The sequence below is a fragment of the Antechinus flavipes genome, chromosome 2 (genome assembly GCF_016432865.1).
Source record: "Antechinus flavipes isolate AdamAnt ecotype Samford, QLD, Australia chromosome 2, AdamAnt_v2, whole genome shotgun sequence".
Lineage (NCBI taxonomy): Eukaryota > Metazoa > Chordata > Mammalia > Dasyuromorphia > Dasyuridae > Antechinus > Antechinus flavipes.
In genome coordinates, this window is record NC_067399.1 from 619520429 (window position 1) to 619536592 (window position 16164).

The 16164-nt window shown below is 38.6% G+C and overlaps 1 protein-coding gene across 1 annotated transcript in view; it reads right to left on the reverse strand.

Moving 5' to 3' along the window:
- MAPK8 (mitogen-activated protein kinase 8) overlaps positions 1 to 15664 on the reverse strand; it is a 107991-nt gene extending 92327 nt beyond the window's left edge. Inside the window, exon 1 of the mRNA XM_051981903.1 lies at positions 15487 to 15664. The gene's annotated coding sequence lies outside the window, so the exon portion shown is untranslated. The remainder of the gene's footprint in view (positions 1 to 15486) is intronic.
- Positions 15665 to 16164: the final 500 nt, after the last annotated feature.

A 16164-nucleotide genomic window follows, 5' to 3' on the forward strand; every position in this document is an offset into this window, starting at 1 on the left:
ATCCAGATTCACTTATTCTCAATCAATAAAATATTAATTTATTTTCAAATAAAAAAATTGATATTTTTTAAAAGTTTAGAGGCACTCAGGAATTGAAGCTTAAGAACCTCAAGAAGGGAAAAGTTTCCAAAGAAACTGGGAAGATCACAAATTGTACTTTTACCATCCTTCTTCCAAAAGGGTGGGGAAAAAAAAGTTGTCTAAGATACCAATTACTGGTCCCGTATATCTATAAAATTCTGATATAATTGGGGGGAGGGAAGAGAGAGAAGATGTTTCCTGATCCCAAGAGGCAGCTGTTGATTCAGTGGATAGAGAATGGATCCTAGAATGTGGAAGACTCCGGGTTCAGTTGTGTGATCCTGGGCAAGCAACTTAATCTGTTTTCCTCAGTTTCTTCAACAGCAAAATAGGGAAATAGAACCCAATTCAAAAGGTTGTTGTAAGGATCAAATGGATTTTTTTTTTCAAAGGTGCTTATGGGGCAGCTAGGTGGTACAATGGATAGAGTCAAGAAGGACCTTAGTTCAAATCTGGTCTCAGACACTTAAGGCTTCCTAGCTCTGTGACCCTGGGCAAGTCACTTAACTCCAATAAACTCACCTCCCCTTGCCCCCCCTCCCCCCCAAAAAAAGTTGCTTACCACAGTACTTAGAACATAGTCTATATATGATGGTTTATTTCTTATCTCTTTTTTCCCTCCTCCCTTAGGTAAAGTAACTTCTCAATTACATTTCTAACAATGTATACTGTTACTTGTATTTGTATAGAAACAAACAGATAATACAGTGGTTACTTAGAGCACTGGGTCTGAAGTTAAAAGATTTAATTTCAAATTCATTCTCAATCCCAAATTAGCTATGTGACCAGGAGAGTTTTATAATCTTTGCCTCAGTTTCCTTAACTGTAAAATGGAGATGATAATAGGATCTACCTCTCAGGGTTGTTATAATAAAACAAGATATTTGTAAAGTACTTTGCAAATCTAGAAATGCTATATAAATGCTATTTTTAGTAGTAGTAGTATTACTTTTATTTGTGTGAAAAGGAAGAGTTCTCAAAGTTAACTCTCTTGTATCTCTGCATACTGAGAGATTATATGATATGAAGTTTAAATTACGTAATATTCAGTATAAGGCACCAAAGCCTTTTTAATTCACAGTATAGGTGAATTATTACCATAGAATCCAACCATTAAATTAAAGCAATGGTCTCTATGGGGAAATGTATACAGCTGAACCTTGAAATACCAAGAGTACAGTTTTCTTTGTTAACAGCCCTAGCAGCAGAAATAGGGAGTTCCCCATTTTCAAGTCACTGGTAATGGCTTCCAGCTGGTTGAAGACCCAGTGATGAGGTGGAAGGAGTGATAGACTTACCTATAGTGACAAGAAACTTTCACTCTCCTCCCAAATAAAAATTTTGCAGATAAAAGCGCTGAAAAATTCAACTCAAGTTTAAGCATCTACTACATGCAAAGCACATGTATATGCATATATCTTCACTCCTCCTTCACTCTCCATCCCCTGATGGCAATTTCAGATTATGGCTCACTATTTCTCCTTTTTGAAGGAATTCTCTAAGTTGTTCAGTCTTTCTCTGTATCCCAATCCTAAAGAAAGATTGCTTGGGATAGCACTGGGCAGTCTTCAACTTCCTGAGACTGCCTCAGAAGACTTCAGTGATGTGCTAGAACCCCTGAGCCTTCTATCTCTTGCTTGGTGCAGCCCATTCTGTGAGGAAGATTGCTTAGGTTCAAGTTGGGCATCTTCCATCTGTGCAAGCACAAGGCATCTTGCATGTCCTGCTGTCTGCCCAATTTCCTAAGATACCTCTAGCCCAAAGAAAGGTAAACCATCCTTTGATTTCAGGCATCCTATCTCCTGCTGTGCCTGACAGTTGACAAGAGGATCCTTACTTTCATAAAAGAATATTTTCATACCCTTCACATTCCAGTGACTCTGAACTCCTGTAGAACATCATCCAAACTCTACCTCACCCTCTAATTCCTCATTCCCACCTCTCTCAATTCCATCCTGTCCTTCTACATATTCTCTGGAATGCCTGTTCCAAGACAACAACCTTTCCTGAACCTTAAATCTATTATCTGCACACTCCATCTGTTAGCTCTTAGCAAAAATTAGTTTTCGCCTGATGATAACTTCTCTGGCCATCCTTTCATGCATTCTCCTTGACTCAATGATTAAGGAGGGGGAATTGGAATATTCCTTTTTCCCTATTGCTACTTCTAGATTCTTCCCCTTCCTTCTTCACTTAGTAACCTCTCTTCCTTTGAGATACTACTCAATCAAAATCCTGATAGCTGTTGTTCATAGATTTCAGGCTACTACTCATACTTCCTCAAAGAATTCAGTACCTGGTTTACAATTTCCTTTCCTCTCCAATTCATGCCTTTATATTAAAGGCTTTCAACATATATATATGCAGTATTAGTTCTCCCTCAAATACCCATACCACTCAATTCCTCAACCTATTCACCTCCTATGAGCTACTCCTCCATCCCCATATCAATCACAAAGACCATCATAGCTGTGATCTTGCCCATTACCCACAAAGGTATCACCTCCATGTTTCAAGAATTCCCCAATTCTCTTAAACAAAAATAATCTATTGGTTTGTCTTCCCTTACATAATCTTATTCTTCATCCAACCCATGATCTCCAATTCCTTGAATCCTCACTCCTTTCCCAGGTCACCTCCCCTTCACTATCCAATCTATCCTCTTCTCCTTTGTCTTGATTCCTGTTTGAATCAATTCCATTCTGTATTGTTCATCTTTCTTGAATCTGTAGTTCCCCTTATCAAATGGATCATGTTCTGCCAAGCCTCAGTCTTGGACCACTCCCACCATTCCTCATCTTTTCACATACACATATGCTGCCAAACCAAAAAGCAGAGAAAATCCTGCACCATTATGACTGGGTCTACTACAACTGGGCCCCTAAGTAATGCTACTATACCTCTCACATTGATTCACTATCCCACTCCCACAGTGGCTCTTCAAAATCTTTTACATCCCTTTCTGAAACTCTCTATAGCTTCCCTTCCTCCCATTTTCTCAGCTGAGAACCTTGCCAGTTTACAGAAAAATTTAAGACCAATGGCCACAAGCTCCCTCTTCTCCCCTCTTTCTCATCTCCCATCACTTAGTTGCCTTATGTCACTTTCTTCTCCATATTTACTTCTGATTGAGTATGACTTCTGTTGAGTTGTTTTCAGTTGTGTCCAACCCTTCAAGACACTATTTGGGATCTTCACAGAAATTCTGGAGGGGTTTGCCATTTCCTTCTCTAGTTCATTTTACAGAGGAAACTGGATAAGTGATTTGCCCAGGGTAGTTACAAAAAGGTTAAGTGATTTGCCCAGGGTCACCCAACCAGTAAATGTCTGAGGCCAGATCTGAACTCAAGATAAGGAGTTTTCTTGATTCCAAGCCTGGTGCTCTATACACTAAGCAATCTAGATACCCACGTAAAACGATCTTATTTTATTTTTAAACCAAAGCTAACCCCTCTATTTGCTCCAGTGATCTTATTCCATCTTGTCTCAAATTGAGTGCCTGCTCTGTCACCCCAACTCTTTCATCTCAAACTTTCTTTATTTCAATATCTCTCTCTACTGGTTCATTTCCTATTGCCCACACTCATCTCTCTCCCAGCCTGGAAAAACCCCTTCCCCTCCATGCCTGCTATCTCTCTTATGTCTCTTCTGCTTTTTGTAGCTAAACTTCTCAAAAAGGCTATCTAAAATAGACGTGTCCACTTTTTCCTCTTCTCACTTTAACTCCTTACAATCCTATCATTCCAATCTTGTCATTCTATCAAAACTACTCACTCTATAAAGTTACTAATGATCTCTTAGCTAAATCCAATGGTGTTTTCTCAATCTTTAATCTCCTTGACCTCTCCGCAGCCTCTGACATTGCTGATCCTTTTCTCTTCTCTTCAAGTTTCCAAGGCATTGCTTTCTTCTGGTTTTCTTCCTATCTGACAGTTTCTTCTGAGTCTCCTTTGCTGGATTCTCCTGTCTATCACCTAACATTAGGTGACCCTCAGAGTTTTGTTTGAGACCTTATTGTTTCCCTCTAAATCAGTGGTTCTCAAAGTATGGTCTAGAGCAAGAGTCCTCAAACTTTTTAAATAGGAGGCCAGTTCACTGTTCCTCAGACTGTTGGAGGGCCGGACTATAGTAAAAACAAAAACTTTGTTTTGTGGGCCTTTAAATAAAGAAATTTCATAGCCCTGGGTGAGGGAGTTAAACTTCCTCAGCTGCTGCATCTGGCTCGTTGTCGTAGTTTGAGGACCCCTGGATTCTAGAGAATCTTTTCTCTGAAACTCTTTTAGAGGGTCTACAAATTCAAAAATAGTTTTTATTTCCAATATGGTAAATGTCTATAAATATAATCCAGATAAACAAAAACTCTTTGGAGAGATCCTCAATAATTTTTAATAGGATAAAGATACTGAAAACAAAAGTTTGAGAACCACTGCAGTGATTTCACTTGGTAATATAACATTAACTTCCATGGACTTACTTTGTGTTGATGATTCTCACATCTCCTTTTCCTGTCCCAATCTTTCTGATTTCCATTCTCACATCTTCTTTTTTGTTGTTGCTGAGGCAATTAATTGCGGTTAAGTAACTTGCCAGGGTCACACAGCTAGGAAGTATTAATTGCCTGAGACCAGATTTGAACTCAGATCCTCCTGACTTCAGGAGGTGCTCTATCCACTGCACCACGTAGCTGTCCCCATTCTCACATCTTCAAAAGCCTTTTAGATATCTCAAATTGCATGTCCAGTAGACATCTTAAACTCTATAGCCAAAAAACCCCTCATTATCTTTCCCCCTAAATGCTCTCCTTCCTCACCAGTTTCCCTTTTTCTAAAGAGGACACCACCATCTTTCCAGTCTCAAAGATTCACAATCTAGGAGTCATCCTGCATTCCTTACTCTCTCATCCTTATCCCCAAATCTAAGCTATTGTCAAGGCCTGCTTGCTTCATCTCTGCAACATCTCTCAGACATGCCTTGGATATCTCCTCTGCCACTGTCACTCTAGTGCAGGCCTTCATCACCTTAATTAATGCAAAAACCTGTAGATGGTGGGTCTGCCTGCCTCAAGTCTCTCCCTATTCCAATCCATTCTTTATTCTGCTACACCCTTTACTCCAACTTTCTCATTTTCCCTATTCCCATAACCTACTCTTTCATTAGACTTCATATTTTTCTTCACATGCAATATCCCATGTTCCAAGCTCTCTCTCGAGCCTTTTCACTTTGGTTTCTTCAGATGCTTACAAAGGTCATTTCTACATGAAACCTTTCCTAGTGTCTATCAAAAAATTACCTTGTACTTTATTGTCAGTTGATATGTGTACATACTGTTTCCCAAAGTTTTTGTTTTTATATCCTTAGAGCCTAAGAAAGAACCTGGAACATAAGAGGCTGGTAATAAATGGTGAGTGATTGACTATTCTAATCAGAATTAAGTAAAACAATTTAAGATAGCAAAATTTATGTTCAAGTCTTTCTGATCAAATTTGATAATTTTGCAAAATTCGGATTAGAGAATTTAACTCCTCGGTGGCAGGATGGTATGACAGCTGCTTCTAAAAAGCCTAATTAGAACTAGTTTTCAAGAATCAAAGAATGGAGCCCCAGAAAACTGGAAAATATTATCTAGCATTTGTACAGAATACCCTTTTCCCGTAATAAGGATGATTAATAACAACAATAGTAGGAAGATGAGGAAGAGGAGAAAGAAGCAGCATTTATATGGCACCTGATAATTATAAATCACTTTACATTAACTCATCTGAATATTAAGATTCTGTAGGTGCTATTATTATGCTCACAAGGGAATGGAGGCTAAGAGATTAAATGACTTGTCCAGAGACACATAGCTAGTAAGTGTCTAGGGCAGGATTCTAATTCAGGTCTTGCGGATTCCAAGTTCAGCATTCTATTCACTCAACTACACAGTTGTCTGTAATATGAAGTCTGCATATAACATCATTATATTACTTGTATATAACATTATGGTTGCATCTAATATTAAGTCAACCTGAAAATACCTATAATTTATGTTAGGGAATATGCTAACTATAGCTTGTCCTATTTGTGGAATCAGGAAGCTGGAAAAATGGATAAATGGGGAAAAAAAAGGAAATTCATTTATAGTTCACACCTAGTTTATCTCCTCAAAGTCTTATTTTCCTCATTCTATCAAACTATCCTGCCTTAGAAGTATTAATTTTTTTTAATATTAGTTTTATTTTAAAAAATATCAAGTTTGGTCAGAAAGAGTATTAATATGTACTTTGTCTTCTAAATGGTTTTGATCAATTATGATGAGATGATGACTTCCCTATGTACTATTGGTTCCTGTACTGATTGCTTTCATCCATGCCCAAGTCTCTCTTTTGTGCTTCATTCAATTTCAGACAACCTACTGAGCTTTTTTTTTTTTTGCTGAGGCAATTGGGGCTAAGTGACTTGCCCAGGGTCACACAGCTAGGAAGTGTCAAGTGTCTGAGGCTGGATTTGAACTCATGTCCTCCTGACTTCAGGGCTGGTACTCTATCCACTGTGCCACCTAGCTGCCCCGAAATCCTGAGCACTTTAAACTCAACTTGTGGAAAAGAGTGCCTCCTTTAAGATGTACCCCAGATCATCTTCTCACCAGTGTTTCCTGACCAATTCCCCATCATGAATGCCCTCTGTTCCTATATATAAACATTCTGTATAAATTTCTATCAATTTTGTATTTATGTTGCTTATGTTTTTACATATATTTTTTGTCTTTCCCATTACAATGTGAGATCCTTGCAATTAGGGATTGTTTCATTTTTTTTATATTTGTATTCCCAGCACCTAAGTTGAGTGTCTGATACACAGTAGAGCAGACAATGTCTGTACTCAAGCTATACTTTACAAAATTCACAATATCCTCCCTTTGGCTGAATCTTTCCTTAACAGTCACCTTTAAACTTGTATGAAATCTTCACAACCTTTTTGTTATCTAATGCACTACATAATGTTGCATTATAGTGTCTTATTTGCCAATCAGACTGTACAGTCCTTGGGAGCAGTAATCATCTAAACATTGTATCTCCTTTTATTATCAAAGCTGTGCTCTACATACAATATTGTTGTTGAGTTATTTTGCAGTCTTGTCTGACTCTTCCTGACCCCATTTGGAGTTTTCTTGGCAAAGATGCTATAGAGGCTTGTCAATTCTTTCTCCACCTCATTTCATAGATAAGGAAACTAAGGTAAAGAGTGTTAGGTGACTTGTCTGGGGTTACACAGCTAGTGTTTGAGGTCATATTTGAATTCAGGAAGATGAGTCTCTTCTGTTTCCTTAGTATTTGTTTCTTTCTAAAGAGACAATCAGAATTAGGTGACCTGCCCAGGGTTACACAGTTAATAAGTGTCAAAGGCTGAATTTGAACTCTGATCTCTTGACTCCAGGGCTAGTGGTCTATTTACAGAACCATCTAAATGCCCTACTTACTTCTCAAATCCTTCCAATAAAAATTCCATTCTCCAAGATTAACAATAACCATTTATTTGCTAAATCCAAGACCATGACCTTTTTTGCACCTTTTGATACTGTGATCTAAACGTTTCTCTTCCACACTGTCTCCTAATACCTTGGCTTCTAGAACACCAGCTCTCACCTAGTTCTTCTCCTTCCAAACTCTTCAATCTTCATTACTGTATCCATATTCACATCTTATATCCATAAAAAATCCATAAATTTGTGGTTCTGGCAGGGTCTTTTTCTCTCCCTTACTCTCTGTCTCTTGGTGATGTGCTCTGTTTCCATGGGTTCAGCTTGTACCTTTACCTAGAAAGCCCCCAGATTTTCACAAAACAGGCTAAGCCCTGGGCCTCAACCACCTCCTCCATTCTGGACATCTTTTTCTAGATACTGCAGTGGCAGTGGATGGGATGCTAAGTACGGGATCCTTAAAACTTCAGTCTGAATCTTACCTGAGACACTTAGATGTGATACTAGGCAAGTCACCTGACTTCTCTCAGACTTAGTTCCTTCATTTGAAAAATGGGGATTAATAACAGCACGTGGCTCAGAGTTATTTGTGAGGATGAAATGAGGTAATATGCATAGAATTGTGTGTAAACCTTAAAGGGCTATATAAATGGGAGTTATTACCGAAACTATTATTTCAACTAAGTGCCAAAAGGAGATCATTACTCTCCCCTCCCCCACCTCAAACTTGCCCATGCTGTACTCTTTCATGTTTGGTAGATAGTACTACCATCTAGCAAGCCAATTTCATAATCTCAGAATCATTTCTGACCCTTCCACTGACTTCATCCCATCCCCATATCCAATTCTACCTCCATAATATCTTATCTTTGTCCCCCTGTCCTTAATTATCTTCTCAGTTTTTCTTATGTTCATCTGTGTACATGCTTTGATGGATAGCCGTGACTATTTTGGTTTTGTATCCTTAGAACCTTACCCATGAAGCAGGCTCTTGAAAAATGTTTACTGAATTATTACCTGATATTAATGGCTTATCTTCTGTACTTTGTAGATTTCAAAGAAATCTATCACATATAATGGTTAATTATATCTTTATACCAAAATAATCAATAAATATAATAAATTTATGAATTAATTAAATACATTCATGAGTGTTGTTTTTATTTTTTGGTAACTATACTAAAAATTCACAAAGCCACCATTTTCAAGAAAACTTGTGTGAAATGTTTCATTTTTAATAAAACCCATTTTTAAAGTACGAGTTTTAGGATGCTTAACATTACATAAAACCACAACAAATTTCTCAAAAATTGACCAGATGATGTCATGATAGGGTCAGAACAGGAGTGGGAGAAAAAGAGGTGAATTGAGGGAAGAAATGGGACATTCTTTTGTTTCTTCTGAGCATCGATCTTTTTTTTTTTTTTTTTAACTTTATGAGCCAACTCCAGTTGAAATGTTAAAAGAGTCCTTTTAGTGCTTGTGATCTGAAGAAACAGGACAAAACTAAAGTTTAAAGATACCTTTAAAATTATCTAATCCAAATCCACCTCTTTACAGATAAACAAGAACCTCAGGCACTTTACCCAAGGTCACATAATTATATGGCAGAAATGTGGAAACCAAGCCCCCTTATCCTGAACTCTGGAAACCAGGGTTTTTTCCTTTGTACTTTCTTTTCTTTCAATAATAGAACAATCCTTAACACCTATTCTTAGTTACTAGAACATCTAAATTTAAAAATCACAGGTCACCTCTGAAATGTATTAAGTCCTCAGTAGCAGAGGCCACTATTTTTTTTTTTTTCTTTTTAGAAATTTGCCTTTTTTTTAGAGGTAAATTACTCAGACAATAAACATTATAGCTCACTGAAAGAAACAAAAATTCTATAATCTAAAAACTTTCATCACAAATGTTTCCTTTTTTATATTATTTTCTTTATAAAAATTAACCATACAAATAAAAGAGACTACAGAGGTAGTAACATCGTAATGGCCACATATAACTAAAGAATCTCAACTGCCTGTATGAATCACATATAAGAAATTTCAGTTCACTAACAAAACAAATTAATATATGTCATACTTAATAGTTCAAATTCAAGTTCTTAATTACAATTTGAATATTCTGTGACTGGTTGATTTCTGATTCATTTAACAATAAAATGATTCAAGTTTTTGTGGCTTTTTTTTTTTAACTGATTACTTAGAATTCTCAGGAGATTATCCCCACAACTGCATCAGAGAATAAGGAAGATTCCAATCTACTTGATTTTAGTTTAATTCATTATTACACTAACTTTCTTTCTTATAGGCATTTTCCCAGGATGTAAAGAGGCCAAAGGGTATCTTAAAAAGCAATGTCTAAAAATAAATTTCCTCCTCTGCCAGGATGTTTTTGAATTTTCCCCACAGCCCGTCTTTTCAGTAAAATATATAATTATATGGTAGAATGAAAAAAAAAGATAGTGCTATATAGTGGATAGCTGTTCCACTATATAGCACTATCTTTTTTTTTCATTCTACCATATAGAGTTGAGCTCCAGTTCCGCCTTTGAGATTCTAGACCTCCTGAGTCTACACAAGGGCCTTAAACTTTTTGTGCTCTAGGCAGTAAAATCAAACTCAAATAAAAAAGGGCACCATTAAACCTTACAGAAGGGTTCCTGTGGTCTGCATATTGACTTAGAAAAACCCTAGAGTAATTCTTTTCTGTATTCTATTGTATTTTCATTTGTTTGTTAAATATTTCCCAAGTAAATAGAATAAATAATTTTTCCTAACATAAATAGAATTCCCATTAACAGTGAATCACAGGTTCAATTCTTATCATTGCAAGGGAAAGTATATTTGACTTGGAGTCAGAAGACCTTCTTCAGTTTGTTAAGGGTTTCAGGTCCTCCCTGGAGATTAACTATTATATGAACACAGACAAATTACAGTCTCTCTGAATCAATTCTCCCATCTGTAAAAGAACAAAAACTACCTGTACTCCTTCACAGACTATTGTGAGGAAATACTTAATAAATTTTAGAATGCTAAAACAAGTGCCATACTTTACTAATAAAACATCTACTGAACCAAATTCAAACCTAAATACAAAACAATAAAATTCAAGTACAAAGAACCCCGTGATTATTAATGGTAAATAAGCTTTATCATTTTAACTTGTTAGAATCACACCTCAGATTCACTGCTGGGGAAGCTGAAGATGGTAGATAACTTGAATTTGGCAGTTCTAAATTGGCAGTGTCTGTATTAGGTCCAGCACCAATATGGTGAGCTCCTAGAAGCAGAAGGCTACCTACGGAGGGGGAAATAAGCCTAGTGTAGAAAAACAGAATCGTTTAAAACTTTCTACTGAATCATTATTGAGATCAGGGCTGAGTGGTCATTATGCTTCCAATCAGCTTGACAGAGAGACCTATCTTCTCCTTCTTGCTACCCCAAAAGAAGATCCTCTGTTAGATGTAAAAATTCAGTAAGGCAGTGAGAGAGCTTGATTTTTCAGTTTGTAAACTCCATCCTTTCCAGTGTATAATTTTCTAATTTTTTTCATTAGCACTTTTTACTTATCAAATAACAAGGCAACACTTTTAAAAATTCTTCTTTTAATACATGTGTATACTATGCACATATATATATATTCCTTAAAGAATTTTATAGATATATATATCCCTACAAAAGTATATATGTATGTATGTATACAAAGACTAAGTGAAATTACTGACCTAAAGAAATAGCTCATAAGAAGAAAGAACTTCCGTTTATTTTGCTGATTCTAATGCAATGATTAATTTCAAACAATCAAGAGGATGATGATGTGGGGATAAGACTTAGAAATACATGGCATATTTATGGATGAGACATGAAATGAAACCGAAGGTACAGATGGCAAAAGAGTAAGTTGGGTCCATATGGCATGTGTGGCAGAGAAAATTCTTGTCCAAATAAGCAAAGACTTCAGGGAGACAAAAGTACACGGCTTAAAAAAATGGCCAAGAGGACAACAGCAAAGGAGAGGGGGAGAAAAAACTTTTTACATCAAAAGGTGTAAACTGACATCTTGCTAAAAGTTCACAGCAGCATATATATTCTCAGAAACTCCCAAACACTTTCAGGCTATTCTGAATAACTCCTGTGGCTATCTAAATCTGTTCAACTATCACCTCCATCCAGAATGGTGGATCATGGGCATCCAGAAGACTCCTACATATATATATATATATATGTAGCTATGTCTATGTGAACACATACACACACACACTTTCTTTCCCAGTTTTCCTTGATTCCAGTCCCACATTATCAAGTACCTAATGAGATACTTCCACATGTCCATCCTCTTACTAACTTCCATATTTCTGTTAAGGATCCCACTATCCTTCTGATCACCTAAGTTCCCATACTCATTCATCCTCTACCCTTCTCTTTCCTTTAACCCCAGTTACCTGCCAAGTCTTACAGATTCTGTTCCTCATATCTCTCTTTTCTACTCACAGCTACTATCTTAGTCCAGGTCATCACCTTTTACCTGAACTACTGCAGCAGAGACCAAATCTAGTCTCTCCAATCCTCCAGCTTCCATAACAGTTGCCAAAATGACATTCCTAAGGCACAGTAAACTCATATAGCTTCTTCTTGCCTCTAGGATGAAATAACAATTCTGTTTGGCTTTCAAAGCCCTTCACAACCAGGCTCCAGTGTACTTACTCAGACCCTCTATCCTCTACACTTGCTGTTTTTCACACACAATATGCCATCCAACATCTCTGTGCTTTGTACAGGCTGATCTTCTTGCCTAGAATAAGCCCCCTTTTCTTCTTTAACTCAGAGAAACCTTACAAGCCTTCAAAAATCAGATCAACTGGCATATTCTGAACAGGGAGCTCTCCTAATTCTGTCTTTTGCCAATACCCTCACTCCTGAAATTACCTTTTCTGCTTTATATTCAATTTCTCAGTCCATATTTGTTTCACCTAATAGAATACATAAGTTCCTTGAGAGACAGAATTTTTCTGTTTTTGCTTTTACATACATAGGGATTGGCACATAGGAGATACTTTATAAATTCTGTTGAATGAACATCCTGCTGTTGAAGCCATGAACTGACTCAAAGACATGTTATATAGTAATTTGGAATTATGTAAGAAAAGCCCCTAAACTGTCCTAGCCTCTGACCCAGGAGGCTACAATCTGGCATATATTCTAAAAAGGTGGATGACAGGAAGAAAAGTTTTATATTTAACAATATTCTATATAAAAAAAGAACTGACTAAAAAGGGGGAGGGGAATTTCCAAATATATTGTAATAAGAAACATTAACATGAAGAATTTAGAGAAACACAAGAAGATTTGTATGATGTGATATAGGTATGGGAAAAAAAGAACCAATTTAAGAATTTCACAATGACAAAAATATCAAGAAAAAAATACTAAAAGGAAGTTGTATACTTAACAGTATAATGAAAATTCTTAGTTCTAAGAAGAGAACAAAACAGCTTCCTTCTCAGAAGGAAAGTGGATTAGAGTGAAGAACTATGGGTGCCAAATTTTGTAAACAGATTTTTATCAATTACTTTAACTTATTTTTCTTTGTTACAAGAGGGATTAAGGAGGAAAAGAATGAGAAATGACTAACACATAGATTTCTTTCTTTCTTTTTTTATTTGCTGAGGCAATTGCAGTTAAGTGACTTGCCCAGGGTCACACAGCTAAGACGTGGTGTCTGAGGGCAAATTTGAACTCAGGTCCTCCTGACTTCAGGGCTGATGCTCTACTGTACCACCTAGCTACCTCATGACTAATACATAGAGATAAAAACAAAGTTTCAGCACTTGCAGTTTAAGGAGCATATGCTTCCTCTAATTTTTTATAACAAAGGAAATTGGAAATACGTTGCTACCATGAGGATTTCTGGCTTACTAAAACATGTGCCTTTTATAATACAAATTTTCAGACAATTATTTGCTGTTTGAACATTTTTTTTTTTTTTTAAATTTCAGGGCAGTGAGACTTTTAAAGGTCAGTTTAATGAAGCAATAACATTTCAAAGTTGTTAAAGATCCACCTATTCTGGTGATTGGTAGTACACATGAGGGTATGGCTACTTAGTCATTTCAAATTTATGATAAATATAGTATACACAAAATGTAGTTCAATTTTTAAATTTTATTTCAAGTTTAATTAGTTTCTAATATGTGAAACATTTAATCCTCCAAATTTTAAAAAATAGGAAAAAGTACCAGGAGTGGACTTATTGAAAATTAATGACAAAAGGAATCTGAGGGAGAATCTAGTCTAATCCTTTCATTTTACAAATGAGATCTTAAATGTTAAATTATAACATAGCTTTATTAAAGGAGAAATCAAGACTAGAACTTAGAACCAAAGCATCAGTTACATAGCACATTAAACTACATTTTCCTTTCTACTCCTAGCTCTTATAAAATGTGGAATGACTACTGAACCTGTCAAGGAGCCCCAGAAATAAAACATGCAGGAGTAAGCTCCAAATTAAATAAATTAATTGTACTTAGTGCAAAGGGTTTTGTGTTTTTTAAAAAACCCTACTTAAAGCAAACCGTTGATAGAGCTGGCCTTGGAATCATCAAGACAAAGGTTCAGTCGGTCCTCTGAAAATACTGCCCTTATAATCCTGACAAGTCATAACATCTTAGCATCCTAGGCATCTGGGATGGTCAGTTGCAGAGGAAGTACCAACCTGATTATCAGAGGGAATTTCCTTACCTGGGAGTGAAATCACTAGTTCAGTCCCCATCCCTAAATGTAAACTGTGCTTATTGTTTAATCTAATGGTGATGAATGTTATTGAATTTACAGAAAATATTTGCGGGAACACAAGAAAAAAAATATGCTTTTACCAACTTACCCAAACTCCAGATAATACAGCTGCAGCACAAAGAGTGAATCCAACAGTAAGGTCAGTAAAGAAAAATTTATTAAGCATCTACTATGTGCCAGGAACTAAGCATAAACATTTGGGATATAAAGGAAAAGTACAGTTCCTGCATTAAGATTTAAAAATTTCATAAAAACATAAGAAGTTAAAACTGTCCAACTGGTATTTACATTTTTCCCCCACCGGGAAAGGAATCCTGAGCAGTACTTGTATTTTTTATTTATTTATTTATTTTTGTATTGCTCTATCTGTATGTAACTGATGCATACATTACTGGCATAAACAAAGCTCCACAAAACACAAAAAAAAGCAAACAAAAACACACACACAAAACCCCAGGATGCCCGAGACCACCAACTCAGCCACCACAAATGAGGAAGGAAAATGATCCTCTTCTCTTTTATATACGCCGTATCCACGAGATGCTCATAGCATGCCTCCCTCGCCTGTCCCGGCCTTCAAGGACCACGGATCTCCCCCCTCCCCCAAAGTCTTGGAGAAGTTCTCCCCCACCCCGAGTCGTGTAAAAATACAATATGGAAGTAGGAAAAACAGAGTAGGCAAAGACGCTCCTTCGGGGGCCGCCCGCCGCGAGAGGAGGGGGAGTCCAAGGTCCAGCCAGCTAGGTTGGTAGGTAGGTAGGTACCATCCAGCTCCCGGGGGCGACGGGAGGGAGGGGGGGGATAGGCGGAGGGGCGGCAGCAGCACGTCACTCCCCCATCCCCGCACCCCCTCCTCTGTCCCCTCCCCCTCTGGGTCCTCCTCCCAGCCCCCTCCCCCTCCTGGCCCCCTTCACCCCGCTATTGTTCTCCAGATCCTCCGGCATCCCCTCCCCAGTCCCCAAGCAGGCCCCCTCCCCCCGAACGAGGACGCCCGCCCCTCCCCCTTTCTGCCCTCCTCCTCTCTCTTCCCCCTCTGGAGGGGGTCACCGCGGCGGCAGCGGCACAATAACATAAACACAGCGGTTACGGCCGGAGGAGCCGCCCCCGGGCTCCGGGCCCGGCTCCGCGCCCCGGCGCCGCACTCACCCAGGAAAGCGAAGCGCGCGCGGAAGGGAGGAAGGCCCCCGGAGTCGCCGCGGGGACGGCCGGGGAGCAAGAGAGGACGGGGCAGATGTCCGAGCCCGAGCCCGAGCCGCTGGCTGGCCGGTCTACCGAGCTCGTCCGGGCTCCGGGCCGCGTCCTCCTGCCTCCGCCGCTCGGCTGAGGAACAAGAGCGCTAGCCGTCACCGCGCACGCGTCCACGTCATCCCGCAGATCCCCGCCCCCTGCCCGTTTCCCCCTCCCGCGAAGGGGCGTGGCGTTCTGGCTCCAGGGGGCGTGGCCATCGAAAGCTAAAGCGAGGGTGACCCGGGTGGCCCGGAGCCCAGAGGCCGCGAGAGAAAAGGCGGGTCTGAATAGGAGGCGGGGCAAAAATGGAAGTATGAATGAGGGGCGTGGCTAGAGCTGGGCCCCCACGGGGGGGCGGGAACAGCGTTTTTGTAAATTACCTAGGTGAGTGGCTTATATTGACAGTTCGCACTTACTTTGCACTTAATTTTTTTTTTTTTTTTTTTAAGGATGGGAAGTGCAATGAATAATTTGCTCTCAGAAAGATTGAGGTTCAATTGAGGCACCGTGCCTCAGGCAAATTCCTGGGATTTCTCTCCTAGCTCACTACCGGAGTGAATTTGTAGAAAGTCACTTAATCTCCTGGCCTCGGCTTCC